Source organism: Mustela nigripes, chromosome 9, assembly GCF_022355385.1.
Source record: "Mustela nigripes isolate SB6536 chromosome 9, MUSNIG.SB6536, whole genome shotgun sequence".
NCBI classification, from domain to species: Eukaryota; Metazoa; Chordata; class Mammalia; order Carnivora; family Mustelidae; genus Mustela; species Mustela nigripes.
In genome coordinates, this window is record NC_081565.1 from 62,916,812 (window position 1) to 62,924,920 (window position 8,109).

Sequence of the window (8,109 nt, forward strand, 5' to 3'; positions counted from 1 at the left end):
CTTACCTAATCTGGAGAAGGAAACAGGCATTCAAATCCAAGAAGCACAGAGAATCCCTCCCTTAAAATCAATTAAAATAGGTCAACACCTCAACGTATAATAATGAAGCTTGCAAGTTTCAGAGATAAAGAGAAAATCCTGAAAGCAGCTAGGGACGAGAGGTCTTTAACATACAAGAGTAGAAACATAAGACTGGCAACAGACCTGACCCAGAGACCTGGCAGACCAGAAAGGACTGGCTTGATATATTCAATGGAAAAAAATATGCACCCAAGAATACTTTAGCCAGCAAGACTGTCATTTAGAATAGAAGGAAAGATGGAGTTTCCAGGGTAAACAAAAACTAAAGGAATTTGTGAATAGTACACCAGACCTGCAAAAAACTAAAGGGTGAAGAGAAAGGCCACAAGTAACAAAGACCAGAAAGGAGCACACAATCTACAAGAACAGTGACTTTACAGGTAATAAAATGGCACTAAATTCATATCACTTAATAGATACCCTGAATATAATGGACTTAATGCTCTAATCAGAAGACATAGAGTAAAAATGATTGGATTAAAAAAATAAGACCCATTGACATGCTGTCCACAAGAGACTCAGTTTAGACCCAAAAACACCTGCAGATTGAGAGTGAGGGGGTGGAAAACAATTTATCATACTAATGTACAGCTAGAGTAGCCATTCATATATCAGACAAACTAGATTTTAAACCAAAGACTGTAATAAAAGATGAAGAAACACACTGTGTTATAATAAAAGCATCTATCCAACAAGAATACCAACAACAATTATAAATATTTATGCCCCTAAATTGAATTCAGCCAAATATATAATTCAATTAGTAACAAAATTAAAGAAACACAATGATAATAATACAATAATAGTAACACCCCAGTCACAGGAATGGACAGATCATCTACCCAGAAGATCAACAAGGAAACTAGGACCTTGAATGACACACTGGACCAGAAAGATTTAACAGATATACTCGGAGCATTTCATCCTAAAGCAACAGAATACACGTTCTTCTCAAATGCACATGAAACATACTCTAGAATAGGTCACATACTGGGTTACAAATCAGGTCTCAACCCATACCAAAAGATTGAGAGCATTGCCTGCATATTTTTGGACCACAGGGGTTTGAAACTAGAACTCAGTCACAAGAGGAAATGTGGAAAGAACTCAAACACATGAAGGCTAAAGAGCATCCTACTAAAGAATGAATGGGTCAACCAGAAATTAAAGAAGAATTAAAAAATACATGGAATCAAAATGAAAACAGAGCACTTCAGAATCTTTGGGATGCAGCAAAGGTGTTTCTCAAAGTGTGTATATAGTGAAACAGGCCTTTCTCAAGAAACAAGAAAAGTCTCAAATGCACATGCTAATTACACCTAAAGAAGCTGGAAAAAGAAAATAAAGCCTAAACCTAGCAGGAGAAGAGAAATAATGAAGATTAGAGTAGAAACCAATGAAATAGAAACCAAAAGAACAGTGGAATAGCTCAATGAAGCGGGAACTGAGTTTTTGAAAGAATAAGATCAATAAACCCCTAGCCAGACTTATCAAAAAAAATGAAAAAAAGACCTAAATAAATAAAATTATGAATGAAAGAAGTGGAATCGCAGCTAACATCAAAGAAATTCAAACAATTGAAAGAACATACTATGAGCAATTACAAGCCAACAAATTAAGTAATCTGGAAGAAATGGATGCATTCCTAAAACATAAACTACCAACCTGAAACAGAAGGAAATAGAAGACCTGAACATCTATAACAGCAAAGAAATTGAAGCAGTAATAAAAATCTCCCAACAAATAGGAGTCCAGGACCAGAAAGCCTCTCAAGGGAATTCTACTAAACATTTAAAGAATTAAACCTATTCTTCTGAAGGAAACCTGAAGAATTAAACTACTTTTCTGAAGGAAAACTTCCAGACTCACTCTATGAAGCTAGTGTTACCTTGATTCCAAAACCAGACAATGACTCCTCCAAAAAGGAGAACTTTAGAAACTATCCCTGATGAGCATGGATGCAAAAATTCTCACCAAGATACAAGCTAATAAGCTCCAAAAGAACATTAAAAGTATTCTTCACCATGACCAAGTGGGATTTATTCCTGGGCTGCATGTATGATTCAACATCTGCAAATCAATCAATGTGATATACCACATTAAATTAAAGAAAGGACAAGAACCATATGATCCTCTAAGTAGATGCAGAAAAAGCATTTGACAAAATACAGCAACCTTTCTTGAGTAAAACTCCCCACAGTGTAGGGATAGAAGGAACATACCTCAATATCATAAAAGCCATGCATGAAAAACCCACAGTGAATATTATCCTAAATAGGGGAAAACCAAGAGCTTTTCCCCTAAGGTCAGGAACACGACAGGGTTGTTCCCTCTCACCACTCTTGTTCAACATAGCACTAGAAGCCCTAGCCTCAGTCATCAGACAACAGAAAAAAATAAAGGACACCCAACTCTTCAAGAAAGAAGTGAAACTGTCACTCTTCACAGATCACATGGTACCCTGTTGAAAACCCAAAAGATTCTACCCAAAAATTACTAGACCTCATACAGGAATTCAGCAAAGTGGCAGGATATAAAAGTCAGCACAGAAATCAGTTGCATTTCTATAGAATAATAAGGAAGCCAAAGAAAGAAAATAAGGAATCAATCCCATTTACAATTGCACCAAAACCAAGATACCTAAGAATAAACCTAACCAAAGTCGTAAAAGATCTGTACTATCAAAACTATAGAATGCTTATGAAAGAAATTGAGGAAGACACAAAGAAATGGAAAAACATTCTATGCTTATGGATTGGCAGAACAAGTATTGTTAAAATGTCTATGCTACCCAAAGCAATCTATGCATTCAATGCAATTCCTATCAAAATACCATCAACAGGGTGCCTGGGTGGTTCAGTCAGTTAAGTGTCTGCCTTCTGCTCAGGTCCTGGTTGTGTAGTCCTGGGATCGAACCCTGCATCAGGTTCCCTACTCAGTAGGGAGCCTGCTTCTCCGTCTTCTCCTGCCCCCCATACTCTTTCTCTCATGCACACCGTGTCTCTCTCTCTCATATTTATTTATTAATAAATAAATAAAATCTTTTTTTTTTTAATGTTCTCAGGGGCACCTGGGTGGCTCAGTTGGTTAAGCGACCGCCTTCAACTCAGGTCATGATCCCAGGGTCCTGGGATCGAGTCCTGCATCAGGATCCCTGCTCAGCAGAGAGCCTGCTTCTCCCTCTCCCTCTACCTGTTGCTCTGCCTACTTGTGTGCTCTCTATCTCTCTGTCAAATAAATAAATAAAATCTTTGAAAAAAATGCCATCAACATTTTTCACAGCAGAGGAACAAGTAATCTTAAAATTTGTATGGAACCAGAGAAGACCCTGAATAGTCAAAGGAATGTTAAAAAAGCAAACCAAAACTTGTGGCATCACAATTCCAGACTTCAAGCTCTATATCATCAAGACAGACATAGGCACAGGTACTGGCACAAAAACAGACACATGGATCAATAGAACAGAATGGAGAACTCAGAAAGGGACCCTTAACTGTATGGTCAACTAATCTTTGACAAAGCAGGAAATAATATCCAATAGAAAAAAGACAGTCCCTTCAACAAATGGTGTTGGGAAAACTGGAAATCCACATGGAAAAGAATGAAACTGGACCACTTTCTTACACCATACACAAAAATAAACTCAAAATGGGTGAAAGACCTAAATGTGAGACAGGAATCCATCAAAATCCTAGAGGAGAACACAGGCAGCAATCTCTTCTATCTCAGCCACAGAAACTTCTTGCTAGACATCTCCAAGGCAAGGGAAATAAAAGCAAAAATGAACTCTTGGGATTTCATCAGGATAAAACCTTTTGCACAGCAAAGAAACAGCCAACAAAATTAAAAGACAACTACAGAATGGGAGAAGGTATTTGCAAATGTCTAGTAAAGGGCTAGTATCCAAAATCTATGAAGAACTTATCAAATTCAACACTCAAAAAGCAAGTAATCCAGTCAAGAAATGGACGGAAGACATGAACAGACATTTCTCCAAAGAACACATACAAATGGCCAACAGACACATGCAAAAATGCTCAACATCACTTGGTATCAGGAAAATATAAATCAAAACCACAATGAGATACCACCTTACACCAGTCAGAATGGCTAAAATTAACCATTCAGGAAACAACAGATGTTGATGAGGATGAAGAAAAAGGGGAACCCTCTTACACTGTTTGTGGGAATGCAAGCTGGTGTAAGTACGCAGGAAAACAGTATGGAGGTTCCTCAAAATGTTAAAAATAGAAATACCTTACAACCCAGCAATTGCACTACTAGGTATTTACCCAAAGGATACAAACATAGTGATTGGAAGGGGCGCATGCACCCAAATGTTTATAGCAGCAATGTCAAAAATAGCCGGAGTATGGAAAGAGGCCAGATGTCCATCCACAGAAGAATGGATAAAGTAGATGTGGTGTATGTATGCACAATGGAATATCACTCAGCCTTCCAAAAAAATGAAATCTTACCATTTGCAACAAGGTGGACAGAACTAGAGGGTATTATCCCAAGTGAAATAAGTCAGAGTAAGATAATTATCATATGATTTCACACAATATGTGGAATTTAAGAAAGAAAACAGGTGAAGATAGGGTAGGGATGGAAAAATAAGAGGAAATCATAGAAGGAGATAAACCACGAGACTTTTAACTACAGGAAACAAACTGAGGGTTGCTGGAGAGGAAGCAGGTGAGGGGACGCGGGTAACTGGGTGATGGGCATTAAGGAGGGCACTTCATGTAATGAACACTGGGCATTATATGCAACTGCTAAATCACTAAATTCTACCCCTGAAACTAATAATATACCATATGTTAGTTAATTGAATTTAAAAAAACAAAAAGGAAAAGAAAAAAAAAAAGGGAGGGCGCCTGGGTGGCTCAGTGGGTTGAGCCACTGCCTTCGGCTCAGGTCATGATCTCAGGGTCCTGGGATTGAATCCTGCATCGGGCTCTCTGCTCAGCAGGGAGCCTGCTTCCCTCTCTCTCTCTGCTTGCCTCTCCATCTACTTGTGATTTCTCTCTGTCAAATAAATACATAAAATCTTTAAAAAAATAAAAAAACAAAAAGGGAAAAAGACTATACCATGAAGTTTTCATTTCAGATATTTTTCTTTTCATTTCCTGGGTTTCCATTTTGGTTCTTAATTCTTTCCAATTCTCTGCTTAACCTTGCATCTTTTTACTTGTAGGCTTTTTCTTATGTCCTTGATCATATTAGTAGTTTCACTACCCCTTATCTGCTAATTCTAACATCTAGTTTACTTTGACTGATTTTTTTCTTAATTGTGGGTTATACAATGTCTTTTACATGTCTCGTGTTTTATCCCATGCTGGACATTTTGTGTGATATGTCACAAGGAGTCTGGATTATGTTGTCATCCTTTAAAGGATGTTGTTCTGGCCTGCTGTTAAATGACTGATAAATCCTTTTGATCTCTTCAGGTTTGGTTTTATTCTTGATTAAGACGAGCTTATTTCTCTTTTGTGTTTCATCCCAGTACAACGTGGCCTCTCCTCAGTGTGGTCTGTATTGCTAAGGTGTGGCCTTTCTGGACCTCAGCTAAATGCCTCAGACACTCAGGGAGGTCTCTCTTCTTTACCTGAAGTGGATCTTAGCTTCCACAGCATGACCCTTAATAGCTAAGGTTAGCTCTCAGCACTATAGCAGGCATTCCCTACTAGACACTGTGTTTTGAAAGAAAAGTTGAAACATTTTCTTTGGTAGCATTTGTTTATACAGTCTCTTTGAGAATATTTCTCCCTTTGGGAGACTGTATTAAGTACAGCAAATTACCCTAGATAAGAATGTTTGGTTTCTAGTTAGTTGCAAGCAATAGACATTAGTTTTGAACGTGAATGATATTAACAAAACTGGAGGGTACAAGATGAGGCTTTTCTGTAAGGCTGTTTAAGATACCACAGAAAATCACTGAATATTTTGGAGTAGTGGAAAAGCTTGGCTCAAACTCAGTTTAGTTTAGGTTTTTCGAGTTTTTTAAAATCCTATATGAGATAGTTGAATTGTGATTCAGTAACTTTTTCTTTTCTTTTTCTTTTTTTTTTTTTTTTTTTTGTTTTTTGGTTTGTCATTGTTTTTGTTTGTTTATTGTTTTGTGTTTTTTGTTTTTGTTTTTGTTACAGGAAAACTGTTTAAAACAGTGATAATTGATAGTTAAGACTGAGGATGGGGCACCTGGCTGGCTCAGTAAGTACAGCCTGCAACTCTTGATCTCGGGGTTGTGAGTTTGAGATCCACAACTGGGTTCAAGACTCAATCTTAAAAAAAGAGAGAGAGGGAGAGAGAGACTTGGAGGCTTGGGTGTCTCAGTAGGTTAAAGTTTACTTTCACTCAGGCCCTGAATCCCAGGGTCCTAAGACCAAGCCCCATATCTGCCTCCCCACTGAGCAGGGAGTCTGCCTCTCCCTCTTATTTTGCCCCTACCCCTGCTTGTGCATGTGCACCCTCTCTCTCTCCCCCTCTCTCTCAAATAAATAAATAAATAAAATCTTTAAAAAAAAAAAAAAAGACTGAGGTTAAGAGCCTTATATAGACAGTTTAGGCTTTATATAGCTTATTCATTTAGTTCAATACAAGAAAGGTAATAGTACTCATTAGATAAATATATAGATTTAATACAATTATATTTAAAAGATTAGAATAAGGGACACCCAGCTGGCTCAGTCGATTAAGTGACTGCCTTCGGCCCAGGTCATGATTTCAGGGTCCTGGGATGAGTCCCACATCGGGCTCCTTGCTCAGTGGGGAGCCTGCTTCTCCCTTTGCCTGCTCTGCTTGCCTCTCCCCCTGCTTGTGCTCTCTCTATCTTTTTTTTTTTTTTAAAGATTTTGTTTATTTATTTGACAGAGACACAAGTAGGCAGAGAGGCAGGCAGAGAGAGAGAGGGAAGCAAGCTCCCTGCTGAGCAGAGAGCCTGACATGGGGCTCCATCCCAGGACCCTGAGATCATGACCTGGACTGAAGGCAGAGGCTTAACCCACTGAGCCACCCACATGCCCCTCTCTCTCTCTCTTTGACAAGTAAATAAATAAAATCTCTTTTTTAGAAAGTTTAAATAAATAAATAAAAATATTAGAATAAGATTTGCTAAAACACTACAATGTAATATCACAACTGAAAGACAAGATTATTAAGAATTATTTTGAGGGGAGCTCCAGCGGTAGGAGGAGCAGCAGTGGCCAGGCAGCCCTGCTTCAGAAAGGCTCTGGGTGGCCCATGGGTCTGCACCACCCGCACCCAGCCTGCACGTGCCCCACTGCCAAGAGGAAGGGCAGCCTGGCAGAGGGGCAGCTAAGGAGCAGCCCAAGAGGAGATCAGCATGGTTGTCAGCCAAACCTGCTCTTGTAAGAGTGGAAAGGCAGCCAGAAAGGATAAATCTTTAGTCAAAAAAGTGCAGAGTGGCTAACCAAGAAACAAAAGACTTAACTGTCAGAAAAAGGAGAAATTAAAAATGAGGGGAATCCAGCCTCTGGTGAAGAAAGAAAGAAACCCAGTCTGATTAACATCATACACCCTGTCTTTCAGTGGTCCCTGTCTCCCTTCTTGTACAATCCAGGAGAATATTTTTATCAACTATTTTGTAAAACACAATTTTTTTAGTAGCTCTAGAAACAGTTAAGGAGGAGGAAATCTCACCTCATCCATTATTTTTTTTAGTGTAAATGCTTTTTTTTAAGAGGTGAAATCATTTGCTGGTTGTTCATTTTTGGGGACAACAAGAAAATAGTGGGATATTGATTATGGGAGGCTTTTATTGTCTTGGGTGTCAGCTTAACATTCCATAGATGGCATTGTTTTTATAGCCTATGGAAATTTGGAGTCAGTCATGCATTTAATATGTCTTGAATATTTTATATCATTCTTATTCCTGTGTTGTTTTTGGTAGAATTGTTTTCTTTTTTTTTTTTTTTAATTTTTTATTTTTTATAAACATATATTTTTATCCCCAGGGGTACAGGTCTGTGAATCACCAGGTTTACACACTTCACAGCACTCACA